Below are 16,785 nucleotides of genomic sequence, written 5' to 3'. Positions count from 1 at the left end.
GAGAAGGGGTAAAGCAGGTTTGCAGAGCCCAAGGGAGGCATGCATGGGCTTGGATTTATGGGGGGCCTTTGCCAGATCCCTCCTGACCTCTAACTCCTTTGGAGAGCAGCATACTTACTCTTGTAACAATTCTGTTGCAGCTCACAGAAAAAAAAAGATTGAAAGATTAAGGCCCATGGTCAAGCCAGCAGTGCAGAGGGAAAGGAGAAGACTTTGTTACAAATCCTGAACCCCTCAAGATGCAATACAATCAGGCTGCTCACCTCTAAGCTGCTTGGCAAAGAATAACTGCTTCATTCTCAGAGAGCATGTCTTGAAAACCCTCGTTAAGTCGGTGGAAACCAGCTCCCAAAGGCCAGCAGTCCCCTGTTTCTGCTGCTGCTTAGAGGAAAAGGTGTTTTCTGTTCAAAATCTTCATAACTCTCCTTTGAGCCTACTGAATGAGCTTTCCTCTCTATCAATATTCCAGCCTACGACCTTAGAGGAGATAACTTCTGCTCCTTTAAGTCCTTCTCCTCAAACTATAATCCCTGAACCAGCATTGCTGGCATTGTTTGGGACCTTGCTAGAAATGCAAAATCTCTGGTCCCTGTCCCAGTCCTACTGGATCAGAATATGCCTTATCAGGGGCTCAGCACTGGCCTCTATTGCTGGTGGGTTGGATATTCAGAGGTTGCAGTAGTTGGGGCCTTGGTGAGTTGCAGTCCAGGCTGTTGTGCCATGTGTAATCTTCATCTCTGCTGCCATGGCCATCCTGTTCATGGGCCCATCATGCCAGGTCTGGGTGGCTGATGACAAACACTGGCTAATGTCAACTGGCTGAGTCTTTTTTGTCTCCTTGGTTGTTCAATGCCTCTTCCATGGTGATGCCTTCTTGTCCACCACTGTCACACTTTCTGGTCACGCTTAGTGCCCATCCACATGCCTCTACTCCAGACCTCCTCACTTCCAACTGCTCAGTCCATTCATTTCAGGCTCCTGATCAGCCAGCAAAATCCTTCACCACAAAGGCCCATGTCTCTCTCTCTCTATTCTCACCTCAGGCCACTTCTCCTTCCACACAAAGCAGATGACTAGGTGTACTACTCAAAGCTCCATCTGTTGGAAAGATTTTCCCTCAGCTGTGTCTTTCAAGAACACTCCAGAATGTGGCTGGAAAGCACCCACCATCCATCTCCAGCTTGAGCTTGCCTATCAAGGCGTTCCACCTCTAAACCAGGCTTGGGGCTTTCTTCCTTCCGCTAGTTGTATTGGGGATCTTCCTAAACATATGGCCATAGGTTCAAGCTAAGAGAGGGGCACTGCAAAACCATGGAAGATGGATGGGATTTCTACTTGTGACGATTGATTGTACTCTTTGGTCCTGCCTGGGCTCGATTCCGGATGGACCATCTTCATCTCAGGATGGATTGCTATGGGCCTGTGTAACTTTATGACTTGGAGTGTCTGCTAGAACTTAGCTCACGATGGGCAGTTCCACACTCATGGTCACTTGATATCCCAGAGTCAAGTGTTCTATGTTCACTGGGGTCCAGTAACATTCCAGGATTTGTTCCTCAAAAGCATGTAATATTCTGGTGCAGATGACATGACCTTGGTCTAGAACCTTAGGGGCCTATGTTGATTCTCTCACTGGGGCTTGCTATAAGACGCCTACTGCATCTTTCCCTGCCACTGTCACCGCCAACACCTAACGTTCTGCTGCAACATAAGCTCCCACTGGCAGAGCTACTTGCACCACTACCTGACTGCCTACATATCCCTTTCTTGCTGCAGGCCCCATGCAAAGCTGGCTACTTTTCAGGTGTTCTGGCACAGGGTTTGGAGTAGCATTGCTAGGGATGGAATGTGTTGCCTCCAGAACCCAACCCAAAGAGGTCTGACAGACACTGTACTCCACTCTTTGTGGTAGGGGATGTAAGATGCAGCAATTTATCTTTTATTTTAACAGGATCTCTCAGCATGCCCCTAATCACTGGATCCCTAAATATTTTCCCAATGTGCCACATTCCTGCATCTTCATAGGGTTTATCTCCTGCCATCCAAAGTGAGTTGCTTTATCAGGGCCTCCAGTGTGCTAGCCACCTGTTACTCTCCCTGCTCTGTCATTGATGTAATCGATCAATATGGTATTCTGCAGTACATCCAGATGGTCCAGATTTTTTCTGACTATATTGTGACAAACCATAGGGGAGTTAAAATAGATCTAGGACATTATTTAAGTCCACTGCACATGACTGTAAATTGTTTCTGATTTTCTTCACTGATTGGGATAGAAAAGGACTCAGTGGCTACATACCATGTACCTGACTTGATACTGATTTTCTCTGACAAAGATACCAGGTAAGGCAGCCACAATTGGAATGACTACTTGAGTATGTATTAGTCTACAGTCATTCTACGTTTCGCAGGGACAGACTGGTGAATTAAATTGAGACAGGGATGTATGAAAAAGATGATCACCACTGCATTGATATGGTCCTTGGAGGTGGCACTAATCGCCAACATCTCCCTAGAATGTGATACAGTTTTTGATTCACTATCTTGGGGAGGGGAACAGCAGTTTCAGGGGCTTTTGCTCTGTACCCACACTGACTGGGGGCTGCCTGGGAAGAATATGCCCTCAGCTCAAGTGTGGGAGTTAGTTAGGTAGTCTTTGGATAGGCTTCAGAGGGTCCACACATATCCTGAAATTGTAAGCAACAATAAGGATATGTGTGTATTTTTCTAAAATCCATAGCTTTTCATTGAACTCTCAAAGGATTACCTGCTATCTGAAAGGGAATGGTACACTGATATGAAGCTTGACTTGGTCTTTCCAACATTTCTCCCGGCCCCTTTTGTAGTCGCTCTTCTTTGAAGAGTTGTTCATGCACTTGTGTGCCAGCTCTTCTGGCCTTCATGCTCCTCAGGCACACAAGCTAGGGCTTGTTCCCCACTCAGGCCTTTGCATCAGCTGCCCCCTCTACCTGGAATACCCTTTCCTTGGAGGGTCCCAGGGCTGGCTTTTTTATTTTTTAAGAAAACCCCGAGGTTTCAGTTTAAATATCACCTTCTCAGAGAGGCCTACCCTGATTGCACAAGGTAGACTAGTCGGTCACTTCCTAGTATATTCCCTGTTCCATTCCTATCATAACACAGGACCATCTGGTCTTCTTCATCTGTGACATATTTTTGTCCAGCATGGGTAAGCTCCATGAAAACAGGAACCATTCTGTCTCATTCACCCTGCTATCCCTCCCGCCTGAAATAGAGCCTGACATAGAGCAGACACTCCAAATGTTTTCTTAAATAAATGAATTGATGCTTGTCTTCTCATCCATCAGGAATATTTTCTGATGTGTCCCTCTTTTACATCTTCTTATGACACTATAAAATACAGTTAGAATTACAAACGATCCAAACATGCAAAGAGTTCAGATAATAACAGATATCTAGGTACTCACCTCGAAGATGAAATTGATCTTAACATTTTGCTTCAATTACTTCAGATGTCTCCTTTGCTTCCTTTATATTGTAGCTAAAATTTCATACCCTACATTTTGCTCTACCTTTCCTTTTCAGTGGTAACTGCTATCTTGAAGATAGGGAATGTCATTTCCTTATATGTTTTAACAGTTTAATAATATGTGTTTGTATTCATAAACAATATATGCTATTTTTAGATGTTCTGAGATTTTCTATAAATGCTTACGTGCTGTGTGTATATATATATATATATATATACACACACACTGATAATTTTGTCCTGGGTATTTAACATTGTTGTTGAGCCGCAGAATTAAACAACTCTGGAGCCATCTACCTGTGGCCTTATTGTTACATGAGATAATAAAATTCCTTATTATTTAAGCCACATGAATTGGGTTTGTTGTGATGTACAGCTGGAAGCCTCCTAACTGTGAAAGTCTCATTCTACTAGCATTTCTCATTGTCGAGTCCTTAAGCTGTGGCTGGACTAGCAGTTCTCATCTGGCTGCAGGTTCATGGGGTATAGACAGCTTTAGTTTCTCCTCCAACCCATATTGCCCAGCTCAGAAACCTTTCATATTTGTGATATATTGCTATGTGCATGGTCTGAATGTTTGGGTCTCCCTAAAATTCACATGTTGAACCCTAATCCCCAATGTGATGGTGTGAGGAGGTGGGCCCTTGGGAGGTGTTAAGGTCATGAGGGTGGAGCCCTCATAAATGGGATTAGTGCCCTTATAAGGAGTTGTCTTAGTTTGTTTGAGCTGTTATAACAAAAATACCATAAACTGGTAATATAAACTATAGAAATATATTTCTCGCAGTTTTGGGGGCTGGGAAGTCCAAGGTCAAGGTGCTAGTAGATCCAGTGTCTGGCGAGGGCTCTCTCTCTGCTTCATATATGGTGCCTTCTTGCTGTGTCCTCACATGGTGGAAGGGACGAATAAGCTCCTTAGTCCTCTTTTATAAGGGCACTAATTACGTTCATGAGGATAGAGCACTCATGACCTAATTACCACCTAAAGGCCCCACATTTTAATACCACCACATTGGGGGTCAGGTTTCAGTATGAATTTTGGGGGGACACAAACATTCAGACTATAGCAGCTGCTGAAGAGTCCAGAGAGAGTTCTTCCCTTCCACCGTGTGAGGACACAGCCAGAAGGCACAATCTATGAACCAGGAGGTAGGTCCTTACTAGACACCCAATCTGCTGGTACCTTGATCTTGGACTTCACAGCTTCCAGAACTGTAAGAAATACATTTCTGTTGTTTATAAGCCATCCAGTTTATGGCATTTTGTTATAGCAGCCCAAATGGTCTAAGGCACTGAGTAACAGATTTAGCAGCTTATCACAACAAAATTTATTATCTCACTCAGTTTCTGAGGGTCAGGAATCTGGGAACAGCTTAGCTGGGTGCTTCTGGTATGTGGTCTCTCATGAGGTTGCAGTCAAGTTGCTGGCTGGGGCTGCAGTCACCTGAAGGGGTTGAGAATCTGCTCCCAAGCTCATTCACGTGATTATTGTCAGAAGGCTTCAGTTTCTTTCCACAGGGCCGTTCATATAACATAGCAGCTGGCTTCTCTTGGAGCGAGTGATCTGAGAGAGAGAAAACAAGGGGCCTGTCCAACACACCACCATGCACCAGCCAGCATCCACATGGACATGAAACTGGGAGTCATCTTTGCTCTCTGGCTGTTATCCTCTGCATATAATCAATAACAGATCCCATCCCTTTTACCTCCTCAGTGCCTCTCAGATCAAGTCACTTCTCTCCATCCTGTTGAATTCAGGATGCAGAGGGAGCCACGTCTGAGGTACAGATCTGATCCAGTCACTGTCTGGCCCTCAAGTTGTTTCCCATTGCCCTTAGGATAAAGTTCAAGGTCTGCCTACATCTCTAGCTTCGTTTCATGGCCCATGCATGTAATAAGTGTCCTCTACTTTCCTTCCCCTCTGTTTTTCTTTAGGTCTGCAGTTCAATGCCACTTCCTTAGGGAAGTTTTTGTGACTCTCAGACAAGATTGGCTCTCCTGTTACAAGCTTCTGGAACATTCTGTCCTCACCCATTGTGTTGCTCATCACATTTGCTCAATGTCTCACTGCTCTCTGGTCTGTAAATCCACAATGTGAGGGACTATACAGGTTTGCTGATAGCCATACTCCCAGAACCTGAAATGATGCACACAGCAGACATGCAATAAATTGTGTTAAGTGGATGGATGATGTTTACCTACAGAATATTTCTGCTTTGTCCTTTACTTCCTTCCATGGAAGAAGAAAAGTTGCTTATATACAAACGCTTCTTACCCCAGTGAACGATGTGGCAAGATTGAACCAGACATTCAATGCAAGGACCCTCCAGGGGGTTTTCTGGGTCCTGGACAGGGTCCAATCAGGACAGGCCTCCCAGTTTTTTCTTCAAGCAAATGTATAGTCTGCCTCTAGACCTCCAACTGGAAGCATAAATGTACCAGGCAATATTTTTCAGATGTGCATTTGCCTCAAAATCAATAAAGGAACATAATGTAACTAACAATCACCAGACCTGAAGAAAATGGTTCCTACTTTAGTTTAATTTCATCCTCCTCTGAAAAGAAGATTTTTTTGAAAACACCAAGATGAGATGTTCATAGAGAGTTATAATAATCAACAATGATTGAGCTTCCGTTATGTATACCAGCCTCATTTTTAATCTTCTCACCAGAATTATAAAGTAGCTATTATCTTCTTTTTACGGATGAGGAAACTGAGGCCAAGAAGCGCCAATGAACTTGCTCAAGTTCATGGTTCCAGTAGGTAGTAGAGCCTTGATCCATACCGGGGTCTGTTGACCACCATGCCTTTTTTGTGCCACTGCACCCTGTTGACTTCTCTTGAGATTATTGTAGTTCCTGTTTCTTTCACCCAAAATGGCTCGACTGCTTTTAACACTTAAGCTAGCCACTTGGATAGTGGTCAAATTTTTTGCAAGTGTTCTTTATAAAGCTTTGCAGTTCAGTTGCATAGCAGACAACTTTTTTAAAAAATTGAAGTTTATAAATATACATATGGAAGTCAAGAATAGGTTTTCCCAAGTGCTTCAGGAGCGCATTGACTATGAAGGAGAGAAGCTTGCCGGCTTTCAGCAATTTACATGAAGAATGACATAGAGCCAGAAGAATGTGGCCAGAGAAAGAACCACAAATGTGCCTACCCCCTTGCCTGGCCCCCAGTGGAAGGGAGTGGAGCTGAGCCAGACCTGAAGGCAGAACATGATTGCTCATCGTGTAGGTGAACAGCTGGGATTCATTAGGGCTGGAGACTTCCACGGTGGGGCCAGTTACAGCAGGCTCCCATGGAAGGGCCCTTTGTCTTTTCCAATCCTATGTTTCTCCATCTCTGGCCTTAGTTGACTTGAACTTTCTGTTTTGTACGGTTGATGAAAACCACACTTAATGACCAGAAGTCTGGGATGCCTCTCTCAGGTTTGCAGACCAATTCCACTCCAGCCCTCTTTCCTCTGGCTATCCTAGTCTGTGATTGCTACTCAGCTGCTGATCTGCAGAAGTTATAGCTTAGAGATCGGAGAATGGGTGGCATTCACAAAGACAGCCTTCTCTCCTGCTGCTTCTCCCTGTGTGAATGCAACCATCCTCCCTGGCGGCACTTAAAAAGGTACAGGTTCTGTTAGAGTGCCTCAGCCCTTTATGTGAAAATTAGTGGATATTATGACTTGTAATTAAATGGGTGGCCTGACTTCATCTACTACAGCCAATTGTTGATTTCTGAGTGCTGATGATAAGTAGATAATTCTTAATTCCAGGTATCATTCCCTACTTCTCAGCATGCCACTTTGCCTTTTTACTCACAGCCTTTCTTGTGATTTATTCCTCCCCAAAGCAGTTGTAGGAGGTAAAGGTAGGAGGGGGAGATAAGCATAATAGAAATAGCTAGCATTTACTGAGTAATTAATGTTTTTCAGGTACTATTCTGAGCTCATTACTCCAACTCTATGGGGTGGGGGCAAGTACCATTATTCTTCCCACAACAGGTGAGGAAATTAAGGCCATCATAGGTGAAATAACATACTCAGTGTACACAGGTAGTAAGTAGTCCATCTGGACTCAATACTATGCAGTATGATCCAGTGCAAATGCTCTAAGTCAGGAATATTAAAAAGTGGTAGGGGGAGGGAGAGAGTCCTCCAAGTATCCACTGTGTAGTTTATAATCTAAACTCAATAATTATATGCATGTACAAAATCACTTTCCCCAAATCCAAGAAATATTTGGTCAATTTTTCAATTTCAATTTATGAAGATGAGTGATTCTAAAAAAGTTGGGAGTTTTCAAAAAAGACTTCAAAAAAGGCTATGGCTCTCTCTTACTCCCAAAACTGCATACAACATTTTGCATATAATTTTCAAAGGTGCTAAGGTCCTCTAAAACTCCTTTTCCAATAGACTCTATGGAACTTCTAGGTTAAGAAGCCCTAATTAAAAACAATAGTAAACTCTATAAATTAAAAAAATTAGTTGACCATAATGGGAACAGAGGAACCTGAACCTCTGTAGGGAAACTGACATTTGTACACTGACTTTGTCTGTATCATAGTCACAGTTTCCTTTTTCCTCTTCTGGCCCAGGCTTATTGTGAAATTCAACAAGGTAATATCTGTCCATTGCTTGGAGTTCTCCAGAGAAACGTGTCCCACTCCTTTTCAGAACATCTTTTTGAGGGTTCCTTCCCAGGTTCCCTAGCCCTAGGAAACTTGCAAACCCAAATTAGTGACAACAAACCTAGCAAGCAGCAAACAGCTATGGGGGATCTCAGGAACAGAAGGATGGGCCTCTATTTCCAGGCCTCTAAGCCTGGAGAAGAAAAGACCTGGGACCAAGAATTTCCTTAGGAAGCAGCCAAACAGATTTGTAGGGGAGGAAAAATGTTTTTCTCTATCCATCTTAGGTTCATTGTCTGGAGCCCTGTAAATTAGAATAACAACAGACAGATTAATAAGAAAAAACAAAAGCTTACTAACATGAACATGGTACGTACACATAGGAGCATCTAGTGATAAGTAAGCTAAACGGGTGGTTAGAACTTGGGCATATATAGCACCTTAGCAAAAGAACAATAAATTTATGAGAAGTGGCAAGACAAAGGAAAAGGACTTTGAGCTTCTAGGGAGCAGCAAATTGTGGGTAGGCAAACCTATGCGGGAACTAATGGAAGATAAGGGCTAGTTTGTAAGGTTTGCTATGTAGATTCTTTTGGGCCGATAAGGGTCTAGATCCATCTCCAGTGATTAACTTCTGTCCTTCCTGGTAGAGGAAGGAGGGGGACACTTTTACAAATTTATGTCCTGCTTTTAGGCAAATGGGGGAGGGCAAAGAGCTCTTCCTGATTTAGCTTCTTCTCAATTGCATTCAGCTCAAAATAATCCTTCTGCCAAAGTGGCATATTTTAGGGTGGCATATTCTGCTACTCTTCAGAGTTATCACCTAGAGCCCCACCCTGTGGGGGGTACAATTGCTGTAGAAATGAGGGTGCTTGGTGTTCATGCAGGGCGGTTGTGTATAAGGGGAGAGCGGGAGAGGGAAGAAGGAAGTGGTATTGTCGGCTTGTGGTAGAAACAGACTCTTGACAGGCTCTGATACCTACAGTTACTTGGAAACTAAGTCACCTCCTCCCCATTACCATTACCAAAGGACTAGAACCAGTTGGCCAGCACAAAGTAAAACTCCCTCTTCTTGCCTCTGCCCTCCACCCCTCGGTTATGCTGCCCTTTGGTATTTTCCTCTCTTTAAAGCTACTCTTGGTGCTAGTTTTAAACAAATTTCACCTGGATAGGGAAGTTGAGGGTGAGGAGGAAGACCAATACTATGTGATTTCCTTGGGGTCAGTCTCAGGACAGATAATACAGGTAATGATTAATATCTATTGTGCATTTAGCATGTGCTTGGAACTGTGCTATGGGCCTTACATGCATAATCTCATTACATGCTTCCAACAGTCTCCTAAATAGGTTTGATTATTATTTCCATTTTACAGATGAGAAGATTGCTATTCAGAGTTAGTTAACTTGCTTACAGTCATACAGCCATATATGAATCAAGGATTCAAACACAGGTTTCTCAGTGCCGAGTTCTTGCTTGCAGTCATTTCACTGCAAGGGTCCCCAGAAGCAGAGCTGGGATTTAGGAAATTCCTCCCAGTGGAGCACCTGTGTGCAGGATGGACATCCAGGCACTATGGACAGGAGCCCTGAGGATTGTCTGTCCTGAGCCCTGGGGAATTCTACCTTTCTCAAGTCTCTGCCATCATCTTTTCCCATGCACTTCCCTTTCCATTTCTTACTCCTTACTTCAGGCTTCACCAATAGCCTGGGATGACTTACATTCCTGGGACTTGGCTTCAGTCCCAGCACCCTCTACTCCTATAATAATTGCAGAATAAAATTCTACAGGGGTTCCCCAACAACTATAGAATAAAATTCAAACAACTGGACACACTCTTCCTCTTTTCCTGCCACATTCAAACTATATACACATATTGTCTATCCTCTTCTGTTGGTTTCGTTCTATATATCTATATCTACCTACCTATCTTTCTATTCTATCCGTATCAAAACTATTTGAAATGCATTTTAATGGTATACATTGCCATGGATCCTTTGGGGAAAAGTATAAATACACATTATGGTATAAACATATAAGAACTCATTATTTCCCAGTGGCACTAGCCAAATTCAGTTCTTCCTCCTGGAAATGCTCCCTATAGGTCTCCTCCATGTATTGAGATGGAGACTCTCTCTCAGACTGCAGGTCAAACCTCCCAGCTCTGGGAAGCCTCCGCACTAGCCCTGGCCCTGAGTGATCACTTCCTTCTTCCAATTTTGGTTCTTAATCTGACTGTATTACTGAGACCAAGCATGGTCCTAAGCCCCAGCTCTCCACTAGACTTGGGTGTGAGCCTGGCTCTGCCACTTCCAGCAGAGTGATCTTGAGCAAGTCACGTAATCTCCGAGTCTTCATGTCTGCATCCCTAGTATACAGATGATACCACCTATTGTGCATTGTGACTATACTGGTTAAAAACAGTTCTGCACACACAGCATCCTAAGAAGCTGAATAGCCTAGTGGCTAGGACTAAAGCCTCTGGACCCAAGCCACCTGGGTTCCAAATCCTGGCTCTGCCCTTTTATTGACTGTGGACCTTAGTGAGTTATTAAACTCTCAAAGGCTCAATTTCCCCATCTGTAAAATGCAGAGGATAGTTTTATAGTGAGGAATCAGTGAGTTAATGCGTTTAAGGTACCTGGACACCTGGCACAGAGTAGTAAATTACAAAATGTCACCTCATAACTAGTAAAGCATCCTTCTTGCTCACTGCAAGCTGTTATTTGCTGTCTTGTACCTAAACTGAACCCCCTAACAGTGGAAGCCGAGTCCTGTGTGTTCTTCTATCCCTGAGCCTAGTGCCCTGCCTGGCTTGTGCTCAGGAGCTATTTATGCTGCTGAGATCACCATTACGGGACTTTTCCAGAATCCTACAGTTGCAAAGGATGCAGTTTCTAAACTGTGATCACTTAGAGCAAACAGAGGGAAAAGGAAAGCTTGGGGGTAGTTGAGAAGTGTTGGGTGGGGAGGAGAAGTGGGCTCCCTTTCTCCTTGCATCTCCCGTTCTGCTCACCTCCAGCCCTGCCCCCGCTCCCGGCCACACTTGTAATCAAGTTCTGCTTGTGCAGTCTTGGCAGGCACAACCAGCTTCCATCCCAGTCCCCCGGGGGGACCGCTGGCCTCACCTGAGCTGCCCCACAACCCCCTTACCTCTGCTCCCACCCGGGGGGCCGCTGGCCGCCCCCCCCCCGCCCCCGACGGAGGGAGCCCGCCCGACCTGGGCTGGCCTCCGCGCCCCGCAACTTCCCTTCCAGCCCCGGACCGCGCCTCCCCGCAGGGCCGCGCCTCCCCGCAGGGCCACGCCTCCCGCGCTCGCAAGGGTTAAGGCGGCAGAGAGAAGAGGTTTGGGCTGACGTCGCTCTGGCTGAAGGTGGTTCCCCTCCGTTGAGGATGGGAGAGACTGGCGAGCTGAAACCCGAGCTCCCGCTCAGCTGGGGTTTGGGGAGGTCCCTGTAAGAGCCGCCTGCCCGCGGCCTCCCTCGGTCCCTCCTCTCCGTCCCCAGCAGTCGCTCCGGCAGCAGCCGCGGGAAGGATGGAGCTGGGCTGGTGGACGCAGCTGGGGCTCACTTTCCTGCAGCTCCTGCTCATCTCGTCCTTGCCAAGAGGTACTGTGAGTAGCACTCAGGACACCCCGGGAGGGGACATTTCCCTCCTGGGGTCTGATAGGGAGCAGGACTGAGGAGTCTCAAGAGGAGGGGAGAAGGTAATTTTTCTAGTGGTAATATTGGGGGCTTGGCTGGTGGAGCTAGAGTGGCTGTCACATTCTCTCGGAATGTGACATGGTTTTGTTATCCCAAATTGTGGGACTGAACTGTCTCAGGAAGGGGGACCAGCTCGTTTGATTTGCTTTTTTAATTTTATCTTTTTAAAAGCACCCAGTGACTTCTCACCTTGGGAGATCCGTTCAGTATAGGTTGCCCACTCTTACCTGCCAAAGCAGTTTCCCCTGGAAAGAGCTCCCTCAGAGGTGGGCAGGGGAGAAAGAAGAGAGGGAAGGAAAGAAACGAATGACCAGCAAGGCTTGCTTGGGTGTTTTTCCTGGTGATTCTTGCTTGTTGAAATCTTACACTCATGACCCTTCGGACAGATCCCCAGCATAGGAGATTTACTCACTCAGTATGTATACACTTCCTTCCCAAAAGAAATGAGAAAGAAGAAAAAGCTGAGGTTAAAAGTGCACATTGTTTGGGTGATACACAGTGTTTGTTTTGAAAGATCTCTGGCTTCTTTGTTTTTCACATGTCATTTTCTGAACCACAGACCCAGGTCAAATGGGCTCCCAGGGGCACATGAGGTTGGACCATGACCCACAGCTCCTGGGATCCCTTGACCCAGCTAAGGGCAGAAGCAAGAGAATGGCAGGCTTGTCCTGTAATCGCCTGCTGGCAGGCAGAACAGTGGGGACTTCTGGGGAGCATCTGTCTTTATAAGGCTGGAGGGGTGAGGTGTCAGGGGGTAAGGTGTGACCTCATGTGGCTAGGGCAGGCTGAGAAGTACAGATTGACAAAACAGGGCAGCTTTGCATAGGAACAGGGGACACGTGAGCCTTTGCTTCCTCCCTTCCGTGGGGGTTACCTGTCACCTGTGCTCTCCTTGACAGGTGGGTGCTCTGCTGCTGCAAGTAGCGGATAAGTGCCTGAGAATGAAACAGGATAAAAGGGGCAGTGAGGATGCTGAATGCAACAGCCCACTGCATAGAAGGGGGACACAGCCATGAGGCACATCCCTACAGGATAAAAATGACCCCCGGCCCCATTTTAGTCAATATTTTCCATCTACCTAGAGCCCTCCTGCCCAGGTAAAATCTTCCTTAGTGATTTACTATCAAGATGGTGAGAGTGTTTGCCTCAATGGCATCTGGAGCAGCCCAAAGACAATAACGAAGGAAGAAGAAGCCCTTCATAGGGGCTGATGACCTGTAAACCTAAACACTTATCCAGGGGTAGGTTGACGACTTTACATTAAGACTCCTCCCTACTCCGTCTCTGTCTTTTGGGATGTGGTTTGGTGGCCTTAGACCAACTCCAGAGGATCTTGGTTCTTCTCCGAGCACCAGGGCTCAGTGAATGAGTTGCAGCAACACACCTCTGCTTCCCTTTTATAACATGGCAGGTGAGATGGCTCAAACCCATATAAGTTAAAAAATAAAGCTTAGCTGACACTTTTTTCTAGCCCAGGATCTGAAAAACCTGTTTATTCCTGACCTGAGAATCTCTTTTACCTTTTTCTTTGGAAAAGCTTCAGGGAAGGTGCATGATTTGTTGGCAGCCAAGCTGCTGGCTAAACCAGAGAGTAGCTTCACGTGTTTAGCAAAGGTATTTCAGTTTTTGAACGTTCACATTTAGAGGGAAGACAGAGGGATAGAGTGGAGAAGGAAAATATTTCTTCATGTAGTGAATGAGTCCACTCCCTGCTGGAATTCTGGATCTGGCACTATCAAGCAAAGCTTGGAAACATATTTCCTCTAATTACTTTTCTAAACAGAGCATTTGATGCGATGTCAACATCCACTGGGATACTATGGGATATTGCTGTTTCTCATTGGCATGTTGTGACACATGTCGGGGGACAAGAATCCAAACATTAGGCCAAGTGATAACCTAACATAAACAGCATGTGAGGGGAGAAACTCAACTCCACTGACTTCACTGAATAGCAGTAGCTCTGCCAGCATGATTCTGCCCAAGAGGAAAACCTCATTTAAAATATGGGCCTCTTGGGAAGGAAACCTTAATATGGAGAACTTCACAAGTGCTGTTTCCAACAGACATTAGCTTATGGGGAATGAACTTGAATGCAACTGGGGAAGATAATTTGAAGCACAGATATTCAGTGGGCAAGAGCAGCCAGCTGAGAAAGGGAATGTGGGAAAAAAAAAAAGCGAGGGAGAGACGAGTGGCAAGAAAATTAGATGTTTGTGATGGGATGTGTTAGCAAATTCCAAGGAGACAGACGTGAAAACTGGGCTCTCTCGGCAGGGGTGGATTTTTGTGGGGATCATGAAGAGGGTGTTCCCTTAATATATTCTCTGAGAGTTCCTGGCTTCCCCAACAGGAAAAGAATTTAATGGTGGGCTCATGGATTTTTGGAGCTGAGAGTGACTTTAGAGATTATTTTAGTTTGAGTCCCTCAATTTCAGAGGACAACGAGATTAAACATCTAGCTAACATTTAGTGAACATTCATGATGTGCACAGCCTTTGAGCCAAATGCTTTATGTGCGTTAATTCTCAGACTTCCCTAATAAGGTCAGTGCTATTATTATCCCTGTTCTACAGATGAGTTTCATAGAGGTTCTGCGACTGGTTCAAGGATACGCAGGCACGGTTCCTCAAAAAATTAAAGGTAGAATTACTATTTCTATTTGATCTAGCAATCCCACTTCTGCGTATATGCACAAAAGTATACACCCAAGTATTTGTGCACCTGCTTTCAAACCAGCATTATTCCCGATAGCCAAAAGGTGGAAACAATCCAAAACGTGACATATACATATAGTGGAATATTATTCAGACTTAGAAATGAAGGAAACTCTGATACATGCTACAACATGAATGAACCTTGAAGACATAATGTTAAGTAAAGGAAGCCAGACACAAAAAGATAAATATTGTGTGATTCCAAGTATATGAGGTACCTAGAATAGTCAGATTCATATAGACAGAAAGTAGGATGATGGTTGCGAGGAGCAGGAGGAGGAGGGAATGGGGAACTATTGCTAAATGGGTAAAGTTTCAGTTTGAGATGATGAAAAAGGCCTGGCGATGGGTGGTGATGATGGTTTCACAGCAGGGTGAATGTGCTTAATGTAACTGAACTGCACTTAAAAATGGTTAGAAAGGTAATTTTATATTATATGTATTTTGTCACAATAAAAAATAAAAAAACTGCTCAGGTGGATTAGTGGAGACTAGGGTGAGCCCAGGCTGTCTAATTTTCTGAGCCCAAGTTCACCCGTTAGCTGGCTGCCCTACACTCACACGTCCAGCATATGCATTGGTCATGCTACTGCACATCTAACCTTGGCAAGGTTTCAGGACACACAGGAAGCAGGGGGAGAGAGTCCTTGCTAGCTCCTGTTTGGGTGGCACTGGTGCTGTGTCTTGGCTGGCTGTGGTGAAGAGCGAGACTGTAGAACTGAAGGACTGCAGACTGGCAGACTCCGGGCCAAAGGCCTGCAGAAGTATTTGGTAGGACACGGTGCTTAAAAATGTTTGGAGCCTGAATGCCTCAAGGGATGCTGGGTCTCTCTGCAGTCTGACACCTCCCTTCTCAACCACACATTTGATACCTGCTATTGCCTACTGGCATTTGAGTTTGTGACCTCCATCCTCCAGAGGGACTTGGCAGGAAAGGAATGTGAGAGAGAAGGAAGGTGGAAGAAGCCTGGATGCTGAATGGGGGGAATACAACCGAGTGAAACTAAAGGTTGACTGGATAACAGGACATTAGGAAGCATCTAATGTGTTAGACTTTAACAGGCATCTAGTATATTTCAACTTGCATGTTTTGTGGAACATAACCTCACCTCTCTCTTTGACCTCCAACTCTTTGATAAAATATCTTCCTCTCCTGAATGCCTTTGAGTGTGAGCTTTTGGTGGAAACTGAGGATGAAGCTGGGTTATGTCTGGGTCAATAAGCTGTGGATAGAGCACCTTTGGACATGGGATCCCAGAAGCAGAGGTGACCTAGAGTGCGTGAGTCCCTGGGGAATATCCAGAAGTCTTGGGGAGGGGCTGTGGAATGCCACTGGCATGGACTGTCGGTTGGACATTATTTCATCTACATCTGGGTTACACTGGCTATATGGAAATGGGTAGAATAATGGTGTCTGGGGGACCTAATGACTGGCCTAAAGTCTGAAAATTATTTTCACCTGTCCCACTGGAGGTGGCCAATCCCCATGCAATAGAATATATTTCTACCTGCCTCCCCTGAGACCAGATCTAGGAGCTGCAGTGATTTGGGGTGTGTACAAATTGGAACAGGTGCCATTTCGATGTTAAACAAGGGAAGGCGGTGCCCCACTCCCCCGCGTGGGGAAGGATCTGAAACCTTACTTGTGGATATTCGCAAGTCTCAAGAGCCCAGCCTCCCTCCCCTCTTACTATATTTTAAAGAGGAGGGGAATGCAGTGTTTACATTTTCTACTTCCTGAATTCCAGGGCAGAGAACCCAGAGGCCAGTTGGAGCATTGAAAACTACCAGATCAGTGGCAGAAAGTCTATCAGATTCCAAGTCTTGACTATGTTTAGAGAATTCTGTTTGTCAGTCATCACAAGATCTGGGCCAAAGGATCAGGTTAATAATGGAGAGAAGTAAAAAATGTAGTACAAACCAGATCTCATACCTGTAAACTAAACTGCTCAAGGAAAGCAGAGAATTAGAGTTGGCTGGAGATATCCCACTCTCTGAATCAATGTGACTTTCTGCTTCCCCCCACCCTCACCTCTACTCCTTTTATTTTTCTAGGTTGCAGTTATCTGTGAGACAGACTCAGAGCTCACGTGGGTGGAGAGTGGAGTAGATAGAGATTAGGCATCACATTCTTCACCCTTGATGGTAGAAACACCAGTGGCAGAAACACCTTTGAAGGGGCTTCCATCCTATCATACCCAAGGTACCTAATCCCAAATTTGGCCACCCAAATA

The 16,785-nt window shown here is 45.2% G+C and overlaps 1 protein-coding gene across 2 annotated transcripts in view; it reads left to right on the top strand.

The window, feature by feature from the left end:
* The first annotated feature begins 11,669 nt into the window (after positions 1 to 11,669).
* The window catches only part of PAMR1 (peptidase domain containing associated with muscle regeneration 1), an 82,916-nt gene continuing 77,800 nt past the window's right edge, over positions 11,670 to 16,785 (top strand). For both annotated transcript variants that reach the window (XM_063095478.1, XM_063095477.1), the window contains exon 1: positions 11,670 to 11,738. The gene's annotated coding sequence lies outside the window, so the exon portion shown is untranslated. The remainder of the gene's footprint in view (positions 11,739 to 16,785) is intronic.

This window comes from Cynocephalus volans, chromosome 4, assembly GCF_027409185.1.
Source record: "Cynocephalus volans isolate mCynVol1 chromosome 4, mCynVol1.pri, whole genome shotgun sequence".
Taxonomy (NCBI): domain Eukaryota; kingdom Metazoa; phylum Chordata; class Mammalia; order Dermoptera; family Cynocephalidae; genus Cynocephalus; species Cynocephalus volans.
The sequence above is the reverse complement of the archived record's forward strand: the minus strand, read 5'-3'. Positions and strand labels throughout refer to the sequence as shown.